Below are 26,459 nucleotides of genomic sequence, written 5' to 3' on the forward strand. Positions count from 1 at the left end.
TGATAAATGCCAGGGCCTTGGGGTGGAAGTGGGTGAGAGGAATGGGGAGTTATCATAGAATAGGTACATAATTTCAGACTTGCAAGATAAAAATAATTCTGGGGGTTGGTTGCACAACATTGTGAAATATGTAACACTTAAAAATGGTTAAAATGTTAGCTTTTATCTATGTATATTTTACCACAATGAAAAAGGCAATAATTTTTTAACTTAATGTGTTTAGAATTAAAATGGAATTAATTATAAAGAGCTCTGTGTTCAGAGCAGAAAATAACATTAAACCCTGTCAGATAGGTAATGTGGAAGAGCAGTCAGCTCTTTTTTACAGAAGGTACAATGATGTCGTATCTCAAGGCATTGAGAGAAGAGGACCCGAGAAACAGAGGGAAAAGATGGGTTTTGTGCCATCTTTGGAGACAGAGAATCTCTCAGAGAACTTCAAGTGTGTCAATAATCTGGAGCCCAAGGGCGGAGAATATTGAAAAAAATAAGTTGAAAAGAATGGAAGGCTATTATTATTTTCAAACCTGAATGATCATCTGACTTGTGTTAGAAATTGTTTTAAAAATAGTTTCACAGCCCTCTTCTGCCTTAGACTTCTACGTAAAAATAAAACCCTGCACAGGTGATTCTGTAATTTAGATCAGTTTGAGAATTGTTGGCTAGATCATATAATGCCTAGGAGTCCAGACCTTACCCTGAAAATAAGAAGTCTTTCATGTGTGTTAATATTTCATAACCAGAGTTACTTTTAGAAAGTCCAACTTGGTATGGCAGTTTAGAGGATAGATTTGGGGATGAAGAAGTGGAGAAGGGAGCACTTAGGAAGCTATCAAAGAGCCAAGCAGAACATTATAATGACTGGGATATGTTGGGTAGGACCAAAGAGGAGAAGAAATTAATCATGATCATTAGCTTCCTAGAGGGGTGATGCATTGTATAATAATGCATCTAACCAACACGGAGAAATTTTACTTTTTAAAAAAATTTAACGATCACTTATGTAATGACTATCATGAACTACATGAAACAGATGAAATTGGAGTACAAAAACAACAAATTCTGCTTTAGAATATTCACACAGGGAATTCTAAGAAGAGAGGGAGTATTAAATACTAGCAAGGAACCAAAGCATGTTGAGTAATGACTAGTTGCCAGGCATAGGGGTCAGGTATACTGTAGTAGGCACAACGGACTAAAATTTGGCATATCCTCTGTCACAAAACAATGAAAAACAGGAGTCTCTGTGGATAGGGATTTTGGAATCACTCACCTATGAATTATTTATACTCAGAAGAGGAGTTCAAAGAAAGTTGAGGAAAATTGTCATAAGGGAGGAGAACCAAGAAAGTCAGTGTTTTGTTATTTTTTTTAGGTAGGACAAGGTCAGCAGGTCAGGAGAGAACTGCCATTGAAAAGATAGTTTGTTATAATCACAGGTCCCAAGAGGAGGAACATGTCACACTGTGGTGGAAGGACACATAAGGAAGTACTGGCGGGGGGGCGTCCATCAGGAGGCAGAGGGAGAGGGGAAAATGTGAGGAAGAGTTTTCACTGTGGTTTCAGTGGGAAGGAACAGATGAGGCAGGGTAAGTGCGTTTAGGATTGTCTAGTTTGAATAATTTCAACAGGCTCTAGGGCATAGGGGCTGTCCCTAGTTGTCTGGTCCCTGGCCCTGGGGTAATTAGGGCAGATGGACAGTGGCCAGGAGTATGAGAGAAAGATAGAGGATGTGGGCTCTGGATTGCTTGGTTTTGCATTTGAATGGGATGATTCTCTAGGAACTGGTTACCCTGGGAGGGACAGTCTCTGCTGGGTCAACAAGGCCCAGATGTCAAAGCATCAGAGTATACAAAGCAGAAGACATGGTTAATACAGTCATATATCAAGGAAACCATTTAAACCAGGGGTGTCAGTGAGAAGAGAGGGTCAGTAGTGCCAGATTCTAGCATTCTAGAAAGAGATGATATCTTAGGAGACTACAGATGACATTAGTAAGCACGTTCAGCCAAGTGGTGGGGCCAGACTCAAGTGGCTGTGATTTAGATGGGACATGAAGGTTAGAAAGGAGTGAAAGCAAATATGAACTGTCCTATACATAAAGTTGGTTTTGAAGACAAAGAGAGCACTAGGGTAACATCTAGAGGGGAAGGTTACGTTTGTTTTTTTTTTTTCAGAGGAAGACTTGGACCTCTTTTATAGACTGAGATGAAAAAAATCACTGTAAAGGGAGATCTGGGAGATGGAAAAAGTACAGGTAACTGACAGAGCAAAGTTCCGAGGGAATAGGATCTGAAGTATGGGTGCAAACATTAGCCTTGAATAGGCAAATCAACTGTTTTCACGACTGCAGAGGTACTTGTGTAGATGTGGATGTGAATGCAGATGAGATCATTAATTTCTGAGGGGCTCTATCATCTTCATGCAGTGGGTAAAAGGCATATAATGACAATGTAAAAGTTGAGGGGAATATGAGTTTCCTCAAGTGGCAGGAAAAAACAATTTGGCAATGGTCCCAAGTAGGAAAATATGAATTTGTGGTCCCACCAGTCTGCATCGCTTTTCCTTTTATTTGGTAATCCACAGAAGTTCACGTGAAAGATTCTGAGGATGAATAATTGGGCCACCTCTACAGTTTGATTTTCAGGATGACTGAGTGGAAGGTCATGGGTGTGGAGTTAAGCACAGTGATGTTAAAGTAATTGATACAATAGGAAAGGAAATGAAGCAAGGACAGAAGTAATAGTAAATCTAAGTATAAAAAAGGAAAAAGAAGTCAAGACACAGTGTACTTCCAACAGTGAGATATAGGGAGATAAAGGAATTGTAAAAGCCAGAACAGGTGTTCAAAAAAAAAAATTGGAGTTCAGGATCTAAAAGGTGAGTCAGGATTACCCAGAAGTTAATGATCTCCAAGTCACGTAAAGATAACTCTACCCTTCCAGTTGTTCAAGGCAAGCTTGGAGTCCTCCTTGACTCCTCTGTTTCCATTATAGCCCCAACAAAATTGTCAGGAATCCTGTTCCCTCTTCCTTCAAAATACACCTAGACTCCAGCCACTTCTCACCACCACCATCTCTGCCCTGGAAAAATTGATCTTTCTCTTTCCACCTAGCCTCCCTAGAGTCTATCCTCAGCCTGTAACTCAGAGTAATCCTTTTAAAAATGTAAATTCACATCACTCCTCTGTTCAAAGCCCTGCATGTATCTCTATTTCATTCTATTGTAAGGTGAAAGCCTTACAATAGCCCTCTGACCTCACCTTCTATTATGCTTCTCCTTTACTTAATTTTCTTCAGCTTTGTTACTCCACCCCCACCTCAGTGGGCACACTTTCTACCTTCAAACTGACGATTTTCTTTCCTACAATAAACGTAACCACACTCTATCTGGCAAACTCCTTCACTTCTTTCAAGTCTTTGTTCAAATCAGGCTTTGTGGCCATGCTTATTCTTCAAACTGTCTCATCCACCAATTGTCTTCATAGCATTTTTTATCCCTAACATATACAATTAACTAATTATTAAGGTACCACTTACCATCTGCTGCCTCTCAGTAGTGTATAGAGTCTAGGAGATAGGACTCTTTGTTTTGTTCACAAATCTATCCCAAGTGTCTATACTAGTAGAGGGCACATGCTTGTAGTAAATAAAAATTTGTTCAGTTAATGATTTGAAGAAGTCAAAATTAAGAAACAGTGGCAACAGGCACCTGGCTGTTTTCCAATGGAAAATGAATAGTTCATGAGAGATTTGAGTATATATGAAACCTGAGCCATGTGCCAGAAGCCTTCATTCTAGATGCAGGATTGATTGGCGCTCAAGAGATGCCAACACTGAGAGAATAATAGAGGACTGCATAAAGATCAAATCAAATAACAGTCAAGACAAATCAGGATGAGGAAAGATATCCTCTGTCCTGTTACCTTATGCCTCATTCAGACGCTGTTCACAACAGTACTGAATTGCCAGTCCTATGCTAGGATAAGATATGTTGCCTTATTTAGATCTCTTCATAGGACATTTGGGATAACCTTTATTGCCTAGAAGAGAAACTAACACAAAGAAAGTTTTAGAAGAAAGGAAACAGAAGTCAGTCAGGAAATCTTGGATGTAAGATAATTACTAGATTAATCAAGCTATCTGTTGTTCTTCCACATGTGACTTGGCTATACCGTCTGCATGAGAACAATGATGATTCCAGCTGGAGGGAAAATTCAGAACCATCCAGACGAGAAACAAGAAAGAAATGGATAACACATTACAAAGTGATTGCTTTCACATTGTCCAGGGCAACATTATTCCATTGCAAGTCTGTGTTATTCAGTGCTTTTGTGTTCTTTAATAATAAAACCTGCAAGTTTGTAAAGTTAAGTAAAGAATATATCACTGTCATTACAGGCAGTGGGGTACTACAAGTTACAAGAAATGCCTGGAAGCATCCCACTTGGGCCTCTTCAGAGACAGCTTATTTTCCATCTTAAGGGCTATAAAATAGATAATGAACATAACAAATGTTTCAGTTTGTTCCCTAGACATAGTTTAAAGCAAAGGTAATCCATAACTGTAAGATAAAACATGGCAAACTCTTTCTTAAGGTATTTATATCTAGCAATATCTTCAAAGTTTCATTCATTAGGCAAATGGAAAAGCCAGTCTATTTTTTCTCTTGCAAATAAATGTTATTCAATCATATAATAGTAGAAATCTACATCACCATGTGCTCTTATATCCTGTTTTAGGGAAGGCAGGCACAAAATATCTCACTGACTCAGGCTAGCAGACCACTAACAAAAATCATAAGAATCTACCCTGTCCTCAGGCAAGCAAAAACTAACAGAGTTCACCAATACCAAATCTACCCTAAAAGAAATGTTAAAGGGTCTTCTCTAACAGTAAAAGAAAAGGGTACAATAAGAAGTAAGAATCTACAGGAAAGGCAAAATCCCACTAGTAAAGGCAAATATATGGTGAAGGCTAGAGATCAACCATTTAAAAAAGCTAGTATGAAGATTAAAAGACAAAAAGAACTGTAAGACCAACAATAACTACAATAACTAGTTAAGGGATAACATGAAGATATAAAATTTGACATCAAAAACACAAAACATGGGGCAGGGGGGTAGAAAATATAGATCTTTTAGAATATGTTTGAACTTAAATGACTACCAGTTTAAAATAAGTAGATATAGTTATAGGTCAACATATATGAACCCCAGGGTAACCACAAATCAAAAACCTACAACAGATAGACAAAACAAGAGAAAAAGGAACATAAGCACACCATGAAAGAAAATCATCAAACCAAAAGTTAAGAAACGGAAAGAAGAAGAAAATACCAGAGAAGAACTACAGAAACAACCAGAAAACAAGTAACAAAATGGCAGTAAGTATATACCTATAATAATCACTTTAAATGTCAATGCACTAAATTTCAATCAAAAGACACAGGGTGGCTGATTGTATTAAAAACAAGACCCATCTATATGCTGCTTACAAGAGACTCACTTCAGAGCAAAAGACACACACAGATTGAAAGTGAGAGGATGGGAAAAGATATTTCATGAAAATGGAAACAAAAAAACTAAGGTAGCAATATTCATATCAGAAAAAACAGACTTTAAAACAATGTCTATAATGAAAGACAAAGAAGGGCATTATATAATGATAATAGCAGCAATACAAGAAGAGGATATAATACTCAATAATATATATGCACCTAATATAGGAGCACCTAAATATATAAAGCAAATATTAACAGACATAAAGAGAGAAATTGACAATAATACAATAATAGTAGGGGACACTAATGCCCCACTTACATCGGTGGACAGATAACCCAGACAGAAAATCAATAAGGAAACAATAGTCTTAAATGACATGTTAGACCAGTTGGGCTTAATAGATACCTACAGGACATTCAATCAAAACACAGCAGAATACACATTCTTTTCAAGTGCACATGGAACTTTTTCCAGGATAGATCACATGCTAGGCCACAAAACAAACCTAAACAAATTTAAGAAGAGGGAAATTACACCAGGCTTTTTTTCCAACGACAAAGGTATGAAACTAGAAAAGAAAATGGTAGAAAACACAAAGAAAATGGGAAAACACAAACACGTGGAAACTAAACAACATGCTACAAAAAATCAATGGGTCAATGAAGAAATCAAAGAGGAAATCAGAAAATACATCAAGACAAATAAAAATAAAAACACAAACTTTCCAAAATTTATGAAATACAGCAAAAGCAGTTCTAAGAGGGAAGGTTATACTGATACAAGCCTATCTCAAAAAATAAGAAAAATCTCATATAAACAACCTAACCTATCATCTAAAGGAATTAGAAAAAGAAGAACAAACAAAACCCAAAGTGAGCAAAAGGGAGAAAATAATAAAGATCAGAGAGAAAATAAATAAAATAGAGATCCAAAAGCAATAGAAAAGATCAATGTAACCAACAGCTGTTTTTCAAAAAAGATAAACAATATTGATAAGCTGTTAGCCAGGCTTATGAAGAAAAAAAGAGATAAACAAAATAAGAAATGAAAGAGAAGAAATAACAACTGTCATCACAGAAATGCAATAAAATCATAAGAGAATACTACAAACAATTATATGCCAACGAAATGGGCAACCTAGAAGAAAAGGATAATTTCCAGAAACATACAACCTTCCAAGACTGAACCAGGAAGACTCAGACAATCTAAGCAGACTGATCACTAGTAGTGAAATTGAATTTATAATTTAAATGAACTCCCAGAAAATAAATGTTCAGGGCCAAAGGCTTCACAGGGGAATTCTACCAAACATAAAAAGAAGAGCTAATACCTATCCTTTTCAAACTATCCCAAAAAATTGAAGAGGAGGGAACTAGCCAGGAAGCAGCAAATATGTGAAATATATTATCTTCAGACATGACAGGGAGAAAAGTATGACTTTGCAGCAACTTCTTTATATTGACAACCTACCTCATAATGGAATAATATTAATGTGGTAAGGTAGGGAAGGGAAACTTTACCTCTGCCTGTCTTAGCTGTTCAGCTAGGACTCTAACAAAAAGACAGATTAACAAGACAACATCAGTTTATTAACTCATGCCGTACACCTCACACAGGAGAAATTTAAACCAAAAGTAACTTGAAATAGCCACTTACAATTACAACTTATAGAGCATCATCAACAAAGAACAGTCAATTTGTAGAAAAATGACAAGACAGAGAAAAGTAGTTTTAGGCTTCCAAGAGTGGGAAACCATGGGAAGGTAAATATATGGGAGAGAACTAATGGAGGAAGTTTTGTTTTTACTTTCCTCTGGTGCCATCTCTGAGCTGGTAGGAGTCTGTCTCCAGTAAAAGGAGAATTTATATCCTGCCTTTAAGCAGAAAAGGGGGAGCTTTCCTGAGTCTGCTGATTATTAATTGCTTTCAGCTTATAAGAATTTTTATGTCAAAGAGGCATATTTGGGTGACATATTCTGGTTTCCTTCAGTAACATAAAAAAAGTTAGGGGATAATAAAGTATTGAAAATGATAGGATGACTCGAGGTCTGTAGGAGAAAGAATAGTTCGAGTTGCAAAGGGGTTAAAGGTAATAAAACATGCTTGACGAATAATCCATAAAATGATTAGGCACACAAAGTATGTAATGGATAGTTTTTTCAATTGACATTTATTCAACAAATACTTATTGGGCATTTTCTATGGGGCAGGCCCAGGTCCAGCTGTTACAGACAGAGCTGGATACAACACAAAGGATAAAGACAACTACCTGTTATGAAAGTAAATCCTAGGGTTGTCTTCACAAGGAGGAAGACACACACAACACACACACACACACACACATACGTATATTTGTAGTATATGAGATGATGGATGCTAACTAAACTTTTTGCGGTGATCATTTCACAATATATGTAAGTGAAATCATTATACTATGCACAGTAAACTTACACAATGTTGTATGTCAATGATATCCCAATAAAACTGGGGGGGAAAATGGCAGCTGTCTTACAGTTCATAATGCTAGGCCAATAGGATCATGAAGAAATTGTTCCCCTACATTCATCCTCAGAGTTATAAAAGATAAACTGAGGCATATTAAGAATTTTAAGAGTTCGAGCCAAAATTGATTCCAATTAGACGGCAACAGACCAGAAATGGTTAGTAGAGTTCCATGACAGGAGGTAAGGGGCAATACTTTTATAGAGAAGACATGAAAGCAAAGCAAGAAAATTATTCGACTGGCTATAGCTTAAGCAGTTACCTCACTTGGGAAAGCCCAGTTGACTGTTTATGATTGGCTGTCCCTAGGTCTTGATTTCTGAACTTTGAGGTGTTTACAGGCTTTGTAAATTGTGGTTTGCTTAATAGGATGTCAAGGCATTAGAACCACATCAGTCTCACGGCCTCCTTGTTTAATTAATTTAAAAAGAGTAATATCTAGAAGAGCAGAGAGCCTTCCAATACTCTATCAAGAGCATGCATACAAATTTGTGACCGTACACAAATCCCTTAAATGAACGACACTCATCATATTGTTTTTCATAGTCAGTTAAAAAATGTATAAGAAAAATTAAGAAATGCTTTGCTTTGGACAAATATTTTATTAATATGTAATATCTCTTACTTCCCCACTAAAACCAAGTTTTTAAACTAGGATTTCCTGGCGGACAGTGTCCTTGTCCCCACGGTGAGCCATAGCCATCCCCACCTCTGCAGGAGCCCCTCCAACACAAACAGCCGTGTGGCTGACAGGGTCATGGTGCTCTGGCTGGGTATCAGGCCTGAGTCTCTGAGGTGGGACAGCTGAGTTCAGGACACTGGACACCAGAGACCACCCGGCCCCATGTAATATAAATCGGCCAGAGCGCTCCCAGAGATCTCCATCTCAATACTAAGACCGAGCTCCACTCAACGTCCAGCAAACTCTGGTGCTGGATGTCCTATGCCAAACAACTAGCAAGACAGGAACACAGCCCCACCCGTTAGCAGAGAGGTTGTCTAAAACCGTAACTTCACAGACACCCCAAAACACACCACCAGACATGGTCCTGCCCACCAGAAAGACAAGATCCAGCCTCACCCACCAGAAGAAGTGCACCAGTACCCTACACCAGGAAGCCTGCACAACCCACTGAACCAGCCTTACCCACTGAGGGCAGATACCAAAACAACAGGAACTATGAGCCTGCAGCCTGCGAAAAGGAGACCCCAAACACAGTACGTTAAGCAAATGACAAGACAGAGAAATATGCAGCAGATGAAGGAGCAAAGTAAAAACCCACCAGACCAAACAAATGAAGAGGAAATAGGCAGTCTACCTGAAAAAGGATTCAGAGTAATGATAGTAAAGATGATCCAAAATCTTGGAAATAGAATGGAGAAAATACAAGAAACATTTAACAAGGACCTCAAAGAACTAAAGAGCAAACGAACAATGATGAACAACACAATAAATGAAATTAAAAATTCTCTAGAAGGAAGCAATAGCAGAATAACTGAGGCAGAAAAACGGATAAGTGACCTGGAAGACAAAATAGTGGAAATAACTACTGCAGAGCAGAATAAAGAAAAAAGAATGAAAAGAACTGAGGACAGTCTCAGAGACTTCTGGGACAACATTAAACACACCAACATTCGAAAAATAGGGGTCCCCGAAGAAGAGGAAAAAAAAGGGACTGAGAAAATATTTGAAGAGATTATAGTAGAAAACTTCCCTCATATGGGAAAGGAAAGAGTCAATCAAGTCCAGGAAGCACAGAGAGCCCCATACAGGATAAATCTAAGGAGAAACACGCCAAGACACATATTAATCAAACTATCAAAAATTAAATACAAAGAAAAAAAATTAAAAGCAGCAAGGAAAAAGCAACAAATAACATACAAGGGAATCCCCATAAGGTTAACAGCTGATCTTTCAGCAGAAACTCTGCAAGCCAGAAGGGAGTGGCAGGACATATTTAAAGTGATGAAAGGGAAAAACCAACAACCAAGATTACTCTACCCAGAAAGGATCTCATTCAGATTCGAGGGAGAAATTAACACCTTTACAGACAAGCAAAAGCTAAGAGAATTCAGCACCACCAAACCAGCTTTATAACAGATGCTTAAGGAACTTCTCTAGGCAGGAAACACAAGAAAAGGAAAAGACCTACAATAACAAACCCCAAAAATTAAGAAAATGTTAATAGGAACATTCATATCAATAACTACCTTAAATGTATATGGATTAAATGCTCCAGCCAAAAGACATAGACTGGCTGACTGGACAAAAAACAAGACCCATACATATATGTTGTCTACAAGAGACCCACTTCAGACCTAGGGACACATACAGACTGAAAGTGAGGGGATGGAAAAAGATATTCCATGCAAATGGAAATCAAAAAAAGCTGGAGTAGCTATTCTCATAGCAGAGAAGATAGATTTTAAAATAAAGACTATTACAAGAGACAAAGAAGGACAAAACATAATGATCAAAGGATCAATCCAAGAAAATATAACAACTATAAATATTTATGCACCCAACATAGGAGGACCTCGATACATAAGTCAAATGCTAACAGCTGTAAAAGGGGAAATCAACAGTAACACAATAATAGTAGGGGACTTTAACACCCCACTTTCACCAATGGACAGATAAACCAAAATGAAAATAAATAAGGAAACACAAGCCTTATATAAAAATAAACTCAAAATGGATTAAGGACCTAAATGTAATGTCAGAGACTATAAAACTCTTAGAAGAAAAAATAGGCAGATTATTCTATGTCATAAATCACAGCAGGATCCTTTTTGACCCACCTCCTCGAGAAACGGAAATAAAAATGAAAATAAACATATGGGACCTAATGAAACTTAAAAGCTTTTGTACAGCAAAGGAAACCATAACCAAGATGAAAAGAAAACCCCCAGAATGGGGGAAAACATTTGAAAACAAATCAACTGACAAAGGATTAATCTCCAAAGTATACAAGCAGCTCATGCAGCTCAATATCAAAAAAAACAAACAACCCAATCCAAAAATGGGCAGAAGACCTAAAAAGACATTTCTCCAAAGAAGAAATACAGATTGCCAACAAACACATGAAAGAATGCTCAACATCACTAATGATTAGAGAAATGCAAATCAAAACTACAATGAGGTATCACCTTACACTGCTCAGCATGGCCATCATTAAAAAATCTACAAACAATAATGTTGGAGAAGGTGTGGAGAAAAGGGAACCCTCTTGCACTGTTGGTGGCAATGTAAACTGATACAGCCACTTTGGAGAACAGTATGGAAGTTCCTTAAAAACAGAGCTACCATATGACCTAGCAATCCCACTACTGGGCATATACACTGAGAAAAACATAATTCAAAAATAGTCATGTACCACAATGTTCATTGCAGCTCTATTTACAATAGCCAGGACATGGAAACAACCTGAGTGTCCATCGACAGATGAATGGATAAAGATGTGGCACATATATAAAATGGAATATTACCCAGCCATAAGAGGAAACGAAATTGAGTTATACGTAGTGTGGTGGATGGACACAGAGTCTGTCATACAAAGTGAAGTAAATCAGAAAGAGAAAAACAAATACCATATGCTAAGACATATATATATAGAATCTAAAAAAAGAAAAAAAAAAGGTTCTGAAGAACCTAGGGGCAGGACAGGAATAAAGATGCAGATGTAGAGAATGGACTCGAGGACACGGGAAGGTGAAGGGTAAGCTGGGACGAAGTGAGAGAGTAGCATGGACTTATAAATACTACCAAATGTAAAATAGATAGCTAGTGGGAAGCAGCCACATAGCACAGGGAGATCAGCTCCGTGCCTTGTGTCCACCGAGAGGGGTGGGATAGGGAGTGTGGGAGGGAGAAGCAAGAGGGAGGGGATATGGGGATATATGTATATGTATAACTGATTCACTTTGTTATAAAGCAGAAACTAACACATCATTGTAAAGCAATTATACTCCAATAAAGATGTTAAAAAAAATTGGTCTCTTGCAGACAATAAAAAGCAGAAGGTAAACAAACAAAAAATAAATAAATAAAAAATAGGATTTCTTCGTTTTGAATACTATCTGTGATACAGTGATTTATAATAAGAAATAAATATTTCGTCTTCATGGTTCCTGTCACATAGTTCGTAAAACCCTTGTAATTTCCTATACAAGAACCACAGGAGTATTTAATTTTGTTCCCAGTTCTTGAAATAGCTCCCGAGCCAAAAAATGTGAAATGGGTATCTTTTGTTATTTATAATAAGCCCCTCTTAATCACACCTCAGTTTATATTAATGAGGAGACTTTTGGAAAGCCCCAAATGTTGGGGGCTAGTTGACAAAGACACCAACCTTGTGATCAGAGAGTTGGATCTTACAGCTCCACTCCCCAGACCTCCAGGGAAGGGAGAGGGGCTGGAGATTGATTTTAATCAACCATGGACCATGATTTAATCATCTGTGCCTATGTAATGAAGCCTCCATAAAAGCCTAAAAATAACGGGGTTTGTGGAGCTCCTGGCTTCGTGAACATGTGGAGCTGCTGGGGGAGGGTGGCTAGTATACCTGCAAAGGCATGGAAGCTCTGTGCCTCTCCCCCATAATTTGCTCTATGCACCGAGCTGATCTGGCTGTTTCTGAGTTACATTGTTTTATAATAAGATGGTGATATAGTAAGCAAACTGTTTTCTTGAGTTCTGTAAGCCGTTCTAGCAAAGTAATCAAACCCTAGCAGGGAGGTGTGGGAATCTTCAATTTATAGCTGGTCCTCAGAAGCACCTGGACTTGAGATTGGCATCTGAAGTGTGTATGTGGGGTAGATGGGGGTTGGGGGGGGGCGTGCAGTCTTATGGGAATGAACATTTAACCTGCGGGATCTGGTGGTATCTCCAGGTATATATTGTCAGAACTGAATTAAATTGTAGGACAGTCAGCTGGTGTCCAGGGAATAAGATAATTGCTTACTGTGGGAAAATCACCCACACATTAGGTGACCAGAGTACAGAAGCGTTCTGAGTGTCCATGTAACTACAAAGGAAAACAATTTTGTCCTCTTTACTATCTCCTCTATTTAGGGAAATAACTCTATAGTCTTCTCCCCCATCAGAGCCAAGAGAATTTAAATTCCCATAGCTAGTTTTGGTACAACCACTATGGAGAGCAGTATGGAGGTTCCTTAAATAACTAAAAATAGAGCTACCATATGATCCCACAATCCTACTCCTGGGCATTTATTCAGAGAAAACCATAATTTGAAAAGATATATGCACTCCAAAGTTCACTGCAGCACTATTTACAATAGCCAAGACATGGAAACAACCTAAATGTCCATCGATATATAAATGGATACAGAAGATGTGGTACCTATATACAATGGAGTATTACTCAGCCATAATAAAAGAATGAAATAATGCCATTTGCAGCAACATGGATGGACCTAGAGATTATCATACTAAGTGAAGTCAGACAGAAAGACGTATATCACATGATATCACTTCTATGTGGAATTGAAAAAAAAATGATACAAATGAACTTATATACAAAACAGAAATAGACCCACAGACATAGAAAACAAACTTATGGTTATCAAAGGGTATGGGGGGAGGGATAAATTAGGATTTGGGGATTAATATATACACACTACCATATATAAAATAGATAATGAACAAGGACCTACTGTATAGCACAGGGAACCATACTCAATACTTTGTAATAACCTATAAGGAAAAAGAATCTGAAAATATATATATATATAAAAAACTGAAACACTTTGCTGTACACCTGAAACTAATACAACATTGTAAATTAACTATACTTCAATAAAAAGATACAATTTTTTTTTTTTTTTTTGCGGTACACGGGCCTCTCACTGTTGTGGCCTCTCCCGTTGCGGAGCACAGGCTCCGGACGCGCAGGCTCAGCGGCCATGGCTCACGGGCCCAGCCGCTCCGCGGCATGTGGGATCTTCCCGGACCGGGGCACGAACCCGTGTCCCCTGCATCGGCAGGCGGACTCTCGACCACTGCGCCACGAGGGAAGCCCAAAAGATACAATTTTTAAATAAATTGAATCTCTACAAAGCATTATGCTTTGCTAGACTGCAGTAGGGCAGTGGTTTCTAGACAGATGTTTACCAATTGGCTTTCTGGGAGAAGAGAAAACTTCCTTTGAAGGATTTTCAGTTTTCTATGGTATAAATACTTCCAGTATGATTGATTTCAAGCTATCAACTTGATATTCATTAAATGCCAAGTTTAGGAGCAATGTGCAGTCAATTCTGGAGAGCTAGTACAAAGTCTGGCCCTAGCACACCCTTGGAAGAGTGACAGTTCTTAAGGAGAGAGAAGATATTGACAAGAAACAACACTGCCAAAACCCCACAAAAGAGTATGAAATAAATAATAAAGGATTGTGGGAAGCCATTTAAGTTTTCAAAAGGAAATGCTTAAATACTTTATCTGACCTTCTAACTGTGAACAGGTGAAGAGTATCTTACTACTCTTTGCTTAAATTACTTTTTCTCTCCTAATTTCTAGCATGTTGCTGACTTGCCACAATTTAGGGGTTTTTCTTTTCACTTGGACCATCTTTTCACTTTAAAATTGCTTTTCCTCATGCAGTAGCTTTTCTTATTTTTATTTCCATTTAGCCATAGAGAGTTATAAATTGGCACTTTACTGTTTGTCAATAAGAGCTCTATAAACCAGTCCATGCCGAGGAAAGATATGGGATTGAAGCCTAAGATTGATTCTAGTTAGTATTTAGTTAGAATGATCACAGAAGATATTGACAAAAAACCCATTTCAAAACCTTAAAAAACAAAGTGAAATACTTCCAAATCTTTTCTACCTAAAAGTAGCTGCCAATTTTCAAAAAGCACCAGCAATGTAGCTCTACGATTTTCCTATTTTCTGTGGCAGAAGAATAGCCATAATATTTATCCTGTCTAACATGACCCAGTTTGATCCATCTGCTTCCCTGCCTAAATCTCTTTCAGAAATTCCCTGTAGAATTTACTATCTTGGATTCACATTGAATTATACATATTTTCCCTCTACATGCCCACTCAGTGTGGTGAGCCTCGAAAAATATTTTTAGCAGTGTATATGTAAGTTTAAGGTTTAGACAATTTTATTTTAGATCTCCTAATTATTTTTATTGGCTACACTTAAAGATGGAGGCTGATTTGGGTCCTTTTTCATGGCTTCCCTGATTGTCGTTATTTTCAATAAATGTTTATGTGGCTCAACCTCACCAAAGAAGGAAAACAAACAGTATTTTTTCACATTGTGATCTGTTCTGGCTTGAAAAACACACAATATATTTTAAAATTTAATATATATTTAATAATAATAAATAAATAATATATATTTAATATAATTAATATATATTTAATATTTTAAATTTAAATACCTTATCAGAGATGAGTGCATCTCTGAAACGTGGTGCATGACCAAGTCTTCATATCCTATTTGGTATGCTGATAATTCAGGTTGTCTGCTTTATCATCACTTTAACTTGTCTAGGCCACCCGAAGATCAGTGGGAACTTGAAATTAACTGCAGGTAGCTATTCAAAGAGAATATTGCTGCAGATGTAAAAATGCTCATGTGGTTATGAAAAACAAAAGTCAATTTCACTGTATTATATCATGGATACATCTCTTAAAATTGCTTTATCAATATCTGACATGTGGCAAAAATAAGTGTAATAAACAAGTGGCATTCTCTTTTTCTCTACTTTCTGTCATTTCACATTAGTTTTAATGAAAATATTTTGATTCAGTATATCCCGTGGAGAACAGGGAAAATATTTCCCTGTAGGTTTTGTTATTCAGTGGTTATTAAAGAGACACTGGATAGATGTGTTTTTTTCCTAAGACATTGATTTCACTATTATTATACTTCAACAAGTGGGATTTATAGAGCAGTCTTTGCATCTATGTAGTTCAAAGCGAGAGGAAGCTTGATGAAAGATTTAATTATTTATTGGCAAGGACTAAAGGAATTTTTATAGTTTGTTAAGAAAAAACAATGTCTTAATAAAATAAAAATATTATTTCTGAGATGCCAGTAAACATGGAAACATTTCGTATAGCACAATGTTTCAATCTCTTCAGAAATATTTTGTGATGTTTCTTATATAAATCAAAACAGATTTGTTACTTGTTCATATTTGATCGATGAGATAAAAAATTATCAACCAGCAAGCTAATTTAAACTCTATATAAATTTAGAATGATAGAAAAAATAGTAATACTCAATAGATATTAGAGGAATTGCAAAGAAATATTACAATAGAACAGAGTGAAAGAGAAATGCATTTGATTTGAACATAGTAAAGGGCCAAAAGGGCCGTATCTGGCACCTACTCAGCAACTATTGAGAACTGCACTTTCTAAAGTTCAAAATACTGAACTTGGTAACTTGTATATAACTAGTAACAGCAATAATAATTTACTTTGAAAAAATATTAGATGGTTCGTAAATTAAGAATAGGCAACGGATTATATCTCTTAATAATCAAGGAAAGCCTTTGTAAAGATCAAGAAGAAGTCTATGAACTAAACAATCTTTAAGAGCAAACTAATAACATGATCAGAAATCTTAGGTGTACAAGCATATTAATGGACTTCAAAGTACAACTGTAGTTAAGCTGATTAGAGGCAAGCAAATTCAAAGATAATAAAAATCATCTCAAATCCTTTGTGCAATTATATGATTTAGAGGAAGAAGAAAATAAACAGGAGAGTGGGGAGCTCTTATTCTACTCTTGGTGCTAAGAAAATATGGTTGAAATTCTTCAACCTTCCTTCTTGTTCCTTCAAAAGAAACTGGAGTGCTCTACACACTGGATAAATATTCAAATTCTAGGGCACTTATTTAAGTGGTCTCTGCATTAAAAGTGTGTGTGTTGTGTTGTATACAGTCCCTTTCTTCATGTGTGTCCCAGTGTGCTCATCACTTTGGATGTGTGCCTATTCACTGAGCCAAGTAACGGCAAGCTTCCAAGACCAGGATCTGAGATCATATATTATCATCACTTAGACAACAAGTCAAAATTGTATTCTCCATCCAATATTTACTAGAAGTTTGATTGAAAGGTATTAGCAAAACCCCAGAAAATAATAGAACAACACCTTATTCCTTATTTGTTACAGTTCCTTTAACAAACTTGGAGAGTTGGGGCATTGGCACGAGAGGTTACGGGCGTTCTTTGGTCAGCTAGCCAATGACCTCAAATTGCATCAACACTCTTCTTTTTCCTACTTCAAGCACTAATTTATACATGTGTCAGCAAAGACAGTGAGCTAAGCATATCCCCCACTCAAGATTCACTTATACTAAATGATCATCAGTGGCCGGATTTCAGAAACTGTTCCAAGAGTTGGAGGAATTTACTTCCTCTTTTTATCATCCCCTTAGAAGTTTACATTGAAAGTAGATGCAGATTGGTTGCTGCCAACCTGACACCTCATTAAGATGAAGATAACAACAGTGTGACTCCTGAGTGGTAGAACTATGACCCGTTGGAATTTTGTTGACAATTTGTTAGCATCTCCTCAAGAATCTCAAAGCCCTGGTGATGATTAAAACTCTGGATAGCCTAGAAATGGCTAATCTTAGATGTGAAAGAAAATGTGTGGGTAAAATGCCTCTGGTGTACTCATTTTTCAAGAAAGAAATGGCAAAAAGGATAGAGTCACATATGGCATCATCACATATGGTAAATGGTTGCTGCTTTGATTGGCCTCCTGTGAAAACATATGCATCTGATTCACGGAACAGAGTGTACACAAGGGGTGGCTGAGAGGAAAGAGGAATTGCCCCTATGTTGATAACATGACACGTTAGCAGCTCCAGAGTTGATATTTTGGCTTATGTGGCCAGACCAAGATGCCTAGGTGTCCGACTTTCAGTCTGCAGGCGGTCAAGAGAGATGTAAAGCAAACCAGTCAGTCCTGTTTTGGCGGACAAGACCAGGGCTAGAAATAGAAAATAACCGGAGAGCCTCTGAAGGGAAAACGGTCATTAACTATCTTGAAATTTTGCAGAGTAAAATGAACACTAGATCCTCGTATCTTGAATTTTTATTACATGTGTACATAATTATTTTACTGTAGTAAGAATATCAAAATAGGGCAGAGATACTATATACACCCACATAGAAAATTAGCTATTGATGGAAAATGTTTACATTTGAATAGCAATCAAAACTAAAATTTAGTTTTTTCCCTCTATTTTCAATTTCTTTAAGAGGTTTTTGAATTGTGCAATCAGTGTCAATTTTCCATAAAATGCCCGGCAAGCAATGAAGTTAATATAGATCTTCTATTGGCAAAGAAATTATTTGGCACACCAGGTAAAATACAAGGACTGTAAGAATAATTTTACCATATTGGGATTTATTTCAGTCTGATCTACTTTAAGCATAACCATTCATTTCTTTTTCTTATGTCTCAACTACACCTCATTACCAAGTTCCTAATTATTATTAATAAAAAATAAATAGCAATGTAGTCGGTGTACCCTATATTGCAGTTTAGAATGATGGTGTCACCTTTATATAGTTTTTCAGTGGAAAATAGTTATACAAAACCTTAATATATAAAACATATAAAAATGAAGAATTTTAAATGATGCAAGCACAGACTTTCATGCACTCAACCTCTCCCTCTTCATGAAACTAAGAGCTGAAAACTACGTCTGTTCTAGAGATTGAAAACAACAAGTTCTTGTCCTCTCCCTACCATTCAAAAATATAGTGTTCTCTGTGTATCCTCAGTCTCCTTATCAATAAACTAGTGTTCGAAGGTGGAGGAGGGAAGGTTATCAAGACAAGCAAGTCAAAAAATTTAATGAAAGCAGGTTGTAAAACTGTTTCAGTATTTTTATTCTTTTTATTATTGCATTTAAAATGTTGTGAACAATAAATATGTATAACTGAATCATTTTGCTGTACACCTGAAACTAACACAACATTGTAAATCAACTATACTTCAACTTCTTAAAAAAGAAAATAAAACGTTTCAAACAAAAATGCTTCCTTCCGTTTGTGACTCGTTAGAGCCTTTAGAATGTAGCATGGAAAGAAAATGTTAGCTGGACCAGTGTCATTTCCCACATCTGATACAGATTTTATAAGACTTGTCCTACAGAGGTAGAGGGTATCGTTGCCCCATGAATTACTCGTGAATATGTTTGTCTCAGGGTACCTTGAGAATGATCAAAATTAAAAGCAATTATGCAGGGACAGATGGTTTGAAAGTGAAATGGTATGCTGGCTAAAACCGTATGTATGAAATCGTACTTTGTTTCCTCAAAGAAAATATGGGAAATCTGCTAAATATTTTATGCAGTCATGTTACTCTAATAATGAGGTGAAAAAGAAAAGTAGTGGCTCTTATCATTAATATTGCCCTGAAAGCTTATTTCTGCAGATGAGAAAGAGTTCCGTTTTGAAATTTTTTTCTGCTGCCATTATGCCATGCCTAAAAACATATTTAGGGAAGGAGACCCGATGTACCTTCATAGCACAAATTGAAACAATATCAACTCAGGTCTTCGTGACTGGATAAAATGTAGCATAAGCACTCAACTTGAGCATAAGGGAATCTTCTAAAAAATATTAAGGCACAGGCATGTATGATGATTATTAATGCCAATGTAAACTAATGTTTTTCATATTAATGAAAATATTATGTGCTTGGTTCCTCTTCTCTGCCCAACCCCATTGGTAAATGGCGCAGACTGAATTTCTTACCCTCAACAAAGAGTTGTTGGGGAGTGGTTAGGAGGTGGCTACCTTGAGAGGATGATATCTTTCAGTTCCACTCCAACTGTATACATTTTCATTTTCTTTACTCCTGCGCTTTTTGGGACCTTATAGATGTCATGTTAACCTCAACATCTCCTCACATTTGTGAAATTGTCTCTTTTTATTTTATATTGGAGTATAGTTGATTAACAATGTTGTGTTAGTTTCAGGTGTATAGCAAAGTGATTCAGTTATACATATACATGTATCTATTCTTTTTCAAATTCTTTTCCCAGTTAGGTTGTTACAGAATATTGAGAAGAGTTCCCTGTGCTTTACTGTAGGTCCTTGTTGGTTATCCATTTTATCTTATTTTATTTATTTATTTTTAAAATATTTATTTATTTATTTGATTGCATCGGGTCTTAGTTGTGGCAGGCAGGCTCCTTAGTTGTGGCAGGCGGGCTCCTTAGTTGTGGCATGGGAACTCTTAGTTGCAGCATGCATGTGGGATCTAGTTCCCAGACCAGGGATCGAACCCAGGACCCCTGAGTTGGGAGAGTGGAGTCTTAACCACTGCCCCAGCAGGGAAGTCCCCATTTTAAATACAGCAGTGAAATTGTCTCTTAAAGCCCACTCACCCTAACTTGTCCTCATTGCTATTCATGACTCCTGCTGGGTGGGTAATACCACAGTAACTATGACCTTTCTCTGAATCCTAGCAACATGCCACATACAAACAGTCATGTGAGTATTTTGGAATCAGAAAATGGGCCATGGTAATAAATTTGAACTTCATTCTAATAAATATTGACTGATAACAATTTTCATTGGTGTTAACTCTGCACCCTTAAGTCTGTGCGGTGAATGCTGGTATTAACCTGGCAGGCCAAACAGGGGTTGGTAGATTTGAACAGATGAGCAAATCTTCTGGACAAAGCACTATCTGAGTCTGCTGACCCTATTGGAAAGAACTTGCTTACTTAATGCTATAACAACATACTAGATATTTCTCATCTTATTTTTCTGTCAGAGGTGGCTGACATATTTCTACTGGCTATCGTCTTTTCTTGGACATTATTAACATCATATTTTCTCTGAGCAAACGATGTCCAGGATGAATTTTAACATACAAATACTCTAAAACAGCATTTATGAAATCATCCAAGCTTTAATGTTGACACTAATCGTGCCGCTCACCATCAATATTCTCATGGTGCTATTTGATTATGCATTGAAGTTAAATACCAGGAAATATGGCAGATGAGGTTGGCTAGAAGTATATCTCTACTAACTATATGCTTTATCAAGTGTCATGGTCTTTAGGACATAACAGCTTGTTAAGACTGTTACTGACCCCACAAACAATCATGAACATAGCACATTTTGATTAGTCCCCTCTACTTATTTTGCTTGAGGACAGAATAACAGCATCTTCACACATAACAGAAAACAGAATGGCTGTTTAATGTCTTCAAATACCCCAAAGCCATCATTTTACTTTGACCTGTACAATAGCTTATTTTTGCTGTGTAACAAACTATTCCAAAACTTAGTGGTTTGATATGACAACTATTTATTTGCTTACAATTCCATGGTTCAGCAATTTGAGTTCAGCTCAACTGAGATGGCTCAATTATGCTCCAGGTGGTGTTGGCTGGGCTGACTCCCACATTTGTAGTCAACTAGGCATAGAAAAGTCTCACCTGCATACCTGGTGGGGGGGGTGGCTGTCAGTAGGAATGATGGAGGTAAGTGGGCATCTTCCACTCAACAGCTAGTAGTCTATTCCAGGCTTGTTCACATGGGGTGGCCATAGGGTGCTCAAGTGCAGCAAGCGAGGGCAACTGCCAACATATAAGCACTATTCCAGCCTCTTCCTGGATCAAGTGTGGTAATATCTCATTGGTCAAAGCCAGTCCCATGGTCAAAGCCAGATTCCTAGGGTGGAGAAATATACTCCATCTCTAGATGGGAGTAGCTCCAAGTCACATTGCAAAAAGTGTTTACAGGAAGATGCAAAAAAATTAGTGCCATTGTTGCAACTGACCACAATTCAAGTTCTAGTTTATTGACGATAGTGGTGAATCAGACTGCATGGATTTGAATCCCAGTGTCATCAAGTACTTTCTATCTGACCCTGGACAAGTTCCTTGACCTATCTGTGCCAAAATTCCCTCATATATTAACAGACACACTTCTTTAGGATCTTCCCATAGGGAAGCATAAGGATTAAGTAAGGTACTTCTTGTGCGCTTTGAAGAGCACTTGGCACACAGTAAGATATAAATAAACATCAGCTCTTTTCTCAGCAATAAAAATAATTAATATGTGTTACCTTTAAGTCTGTGATGCATCTCGCCATCCACACAGTCTGTTCCTCTCTATATGTACACATCACTTGCTGTTATCTAGGTCTTACATCTTGTCCATCACCTCTTCATTTTTCAGATTCAGATTTCTTTGTTAATAGTGTATTATTGACTTTACCAACTGCTAAAATATAGTTTTTTAAAAAAATGGAATTCCTATAATTTGGACCTTGGTTGAATTTTTTTGTCCTTGGAGCACACCAAACCTGTTTCTAATCAGGGCCTTCACACTTGATCTTCTCTGTCTAGAGCACTTTTAGCCCACTCTTCCCATGGTTGAAGCCACCTCATGGTTCAGATCTCATTTCAAATATCACTCCTCACAGAGAACTTCTCTGTAAGGTCAAAAAGAATCTCCGCTCATTGACTACATGATCTCATTATCACTTGACCAGTTTTATATATTACACTGTATGTATTACTCTTTAAAATGTTTGTCATCTTCCCCCACTTGAATGGAAGCTCCATTAGTGCATGAGCCAAGTCTATTGCTTTGTAGGTATATATTCCTAACACCTAGACGTGTATCCTGTATATAACAGGTTTTCCATAAATATTTGGTAAACTTATGGAAAGCATGCTCCAGTTTTGTCTCCTACTGTTCCTGACACCACATTTACACCCTGAATTGGTTCTTAGTAAATGCCTGTTCAATAAAGGAGACAAAGCTTACTCAGTTTGTCTGTTCATTGGCATTTTATGGAGGTCACTAGTTATATTAGAGGGTTTCCTGTTCAAAAACAGAGAACTAAAATGTCAAGCTGGAGATGCTGTTAAGGACCCAAGGGAACTTGTGTAGTACAGAACAAAAGTAATGGATACGCTTGAAAGCAGTAATTCAGTTAGGTCTCTATTATCTGTGTTAATGAAGAAGAGCAGTGAAGCAGATGATCCATAACATCAGATAATGAAAAACGATTTGCATCTAACTCTGCGATGCATTTTCAAGAGTCTCTAACTTGTAAACAGGTTATGTTCCAAAAGGTCACATGTAAATAGGTTATTTTGGACTCAGAACTCATTTTTCCAAGGAATAATATACCTGATTCATAGCGCTGACGATATGTAGGAACTAAAAAGCAGTTAGAACATGGTTTATACAATTTGAGTAGAAATGCATGGCTTCCAATTTCCATATAGAGAAGTCTGGAATCTGTCCTCACTAGCTACGAACGTGCTTCCTCTCACCCAATCCAGAGGGAGCAAACATTTCTTCTCTGTCCCTGCTACCGTCAGCTCCAAAGCAAAGTCTCAGGTAGCTACACTCCAAAGCAGGATGCGGTGACTGGTGGGGCAGATTCTGGAAGGGAAGGCTGGGGCTCTGAGAGAGTTTGAGGGTGGTCGACTACTGTTATGAGAACTTCTCTGGCAGCTCAGTGGAGATGCCCTTCGGGATGAGCCTGCTGGGAGCAGGCAACCTCTTGAGAGTCAGCTTCCCAACACAGAAGGTGAGAGATCTTTGGCAGTTATCTTGACATGGCTCAATGCATCAAACTTCGGGCTGATTTTAGAACTTTGTGGGAGATTACAAAGTGTTGGAATTTTGTGGAGAGAGAGCATATATATAAGGAGACAAACAAGAATGGTAACCTTCATAATAACAAAAGGGTGAAACAGCTCAAATTCTCATCACCTCAAATAGACATCAGGAGGATGGATGTCTAAATTGTGGAATATAAATAAAATTAAACATTATTGAACAAATAAATGATAGTGACAGACAATATTTTAGCCATATAATATTGTGATAAGATACATCCAAAATTCCATGCACTGATAGTCTTTGTATAAAGTCAAATACAACTAAAATAACTATAGTTGTATCGATGTGATATCATTATATAAAAGAAATCAAGGGAATGATAAATCTGGAAACTGAGTGACAGCAATCTTGGTGGGGGGAGAATGGAACTGGAGGACACTATGGTTAAATGCAGGTTAAGGACAATATTGTTAGGGCTTTGTCCTGAATGTTCTTTTTTATCTCCGTAATACTTAACATCTTCTAAACAATATTTATTTTATTTATTATTATATCATCTATATACTAAGTTTCTAAGTGTCATCGTCCCTTATTTTTTCTGATTTGTTAATGATGCTCCAGGCACAGAAAATGAATTTTAAATAGAGTGGTCATGATACATGTCATTGTTTTGATGATATTTGAGCAAAGTTTAAAGAAAGAGAATTAGTCATGAGGTTATCTGGGAGAGAGCATATCAAGAAATGTGAACAGCAACTGCAAATGTCCCATGGTGGAGCTTTCTTGACTTTTTAAGAAAAAGGTAAAGAAACCAGGATAGCTTGAGTGGAGTATGCAAAGGAGTGGATAGTAGGAGATGAGGTCAGAGAAAAAACAAAGAAGCCAGGGCATCTGGGGCCTTGTATATGTCATTGTACAGCCTTTGTCTTTCACTGTGTGTGTGTGTGTGTGTGTGTGTGTGTGTGTGTGTGTGTGTAGAGAGAGAGAGATTGGAGGGGTTTTTTTTTTTTTTTTGCGGTACGCGGGCCTCTCACCGCCGTGGACTCTCCCGTTGCGGAGTACAGGCTCCGGGCGCGCAGGCTCAGCGGCCATGGCTCACGGGCCCAGCCGCTCCGCAGCATGTGGGATCTTCCCGGACCGGGGCACGAACCCGTGTACCCTGCATCGGCAGGCGGACTCTCAACCACTGCGCCACCAGGGAAGCCCGAGATTGGAGATTTTGAGCAGGTGAGTGTTATGTTCTGACTTAGGTAATAAAAGAATCACTCCGGATACTGTGTTGAGGAGAGACTGTATGGAGGTGAGCGGCAAAGCTAGAAGGAAACCAAGTGGAATCCATTAGGCCACTATTCTAACAGTCTGATTGAGAAGCAATGGTGGTTCAGACATGGTAGTAGCAATGGAGATGTTGAAAAGTGGTCAAATTCTGTAGAATGTGAATCAAAGAGAAAAATCAAGATGACTCCAAGGTTTGGGCCTCAGCAACTGGAGGAAAGGAGTTGCCATCTGCTGAGATGGGAAAGACCGTGAGAGGGACAGGTTTTAGGGAGAGATGATCGGGAATTCTGTTTTAAATTTGAGATTTTTATCAGATATTCCATGGACATTTTAAAGTAGGCAACATGATATTTGAGTCTGGAGTTCAGGAGAGAAAGAGATCTAGGTTGAAGAGATAAAATTGGGAATCTTCAGCATTCTAGATGATGCTTACAGCCTTGGTCTTGGATGCCGTCATTATGTTACCATCCATCATTTAAATTTATCACTGGGAATTGAAAGAAAAATTTGCTTTTATACTCATTACTCGGGTCGGAAAAATTTTTTTCACAATGAATTTTAGTTTCAATAATCCTTATCTACTTTCTCCCATGAATAACTGTCAAAAGTTAGAATGCAGATGTGTTCACACTGAAATTAAATAATATATCTTCACCAACTCTGCAGAGAATGAATAAAATACTTAACTGAGGGGTTTTAATTCATTTTATTGTGTATTTATTTGTACCTATGATGTATATTACTTTTCCAACTCTAAGTTTCATTGCCTAAGGCCCTTTGAATGCTGTCAACGATTTACTCTGGTAAAATAAAACTATATATTTAGAACACACTTCTGTTATCTGTAATTTTATTGTCTAATTCAAGTTCCTTCTTCACTGGGAAGTGAATTTCGTCATCTCTATTTAGAGTTGTAATTTGAACTCTAGAAAGAAACAAATCCTTCAAGGCCTTTAGGGTGTTGACACACAATCTTACCAGTAAAGAGAAAGGCGGCACAGCCAACTGACTGTCTTCTATTTACTTAGTTTATTGACACTGTTAGTCTCATGGAACTACCATAGCATTTTATAGAGGACACCTTGTTTTACTAATCTTATATCCTACACATGATCTCCAGAGCATTAAATATTGCTTCTCTCCCCTCAGATGCATCTTAAATAAACAAAGAGGGAGAATTTTAAAAATAAAATAAAATAAGGGCTTGTTCTAACAAACTGTAAAGTTCCTGGTAGGTAAATATCTGTTAATATTCTTTTTGTATCAAATTTGTGAATTTTCCAAAGATTCTTTGGTTCAATAATATAATTTTTATATTGATCACTCCCCTTTAGTGCATTCTCAAATTCTTTTCACCAGGAATGCTCCTCCTTGACCTATTTTTCTCCTAGAGTGTTTTATATGTTTTCTGGATTTCAGTTTTTTTAAAGACACTTTTCAATATTATTGGCAATTGCAGGTCTTTGATATGCTAATTTGTCCTGATAAATATGTTTTTTAAGTCATTTATTAAATGATATTGGTAAGTAAATTTTATAGAAATTTGACTGGGATTTTTTTTTTTT

The sequence above is a fragment of the Monodon monoceros genome, unplaced genomic scaffold (assembly GCF_005190385.1).
Source record: "Monodon monoceros isolate NGI ecotype Baffin Bay Population unplaced genomic scaffold, NGI_Narwhal_1 Super_Scaffold_18, whole genome shotgun sequence".
NCBI lineage: Eukaryota > Metazoa > Chordata > Mammalia > Artiodactyla > Monodontidae > Monodon > Monodon monoceros.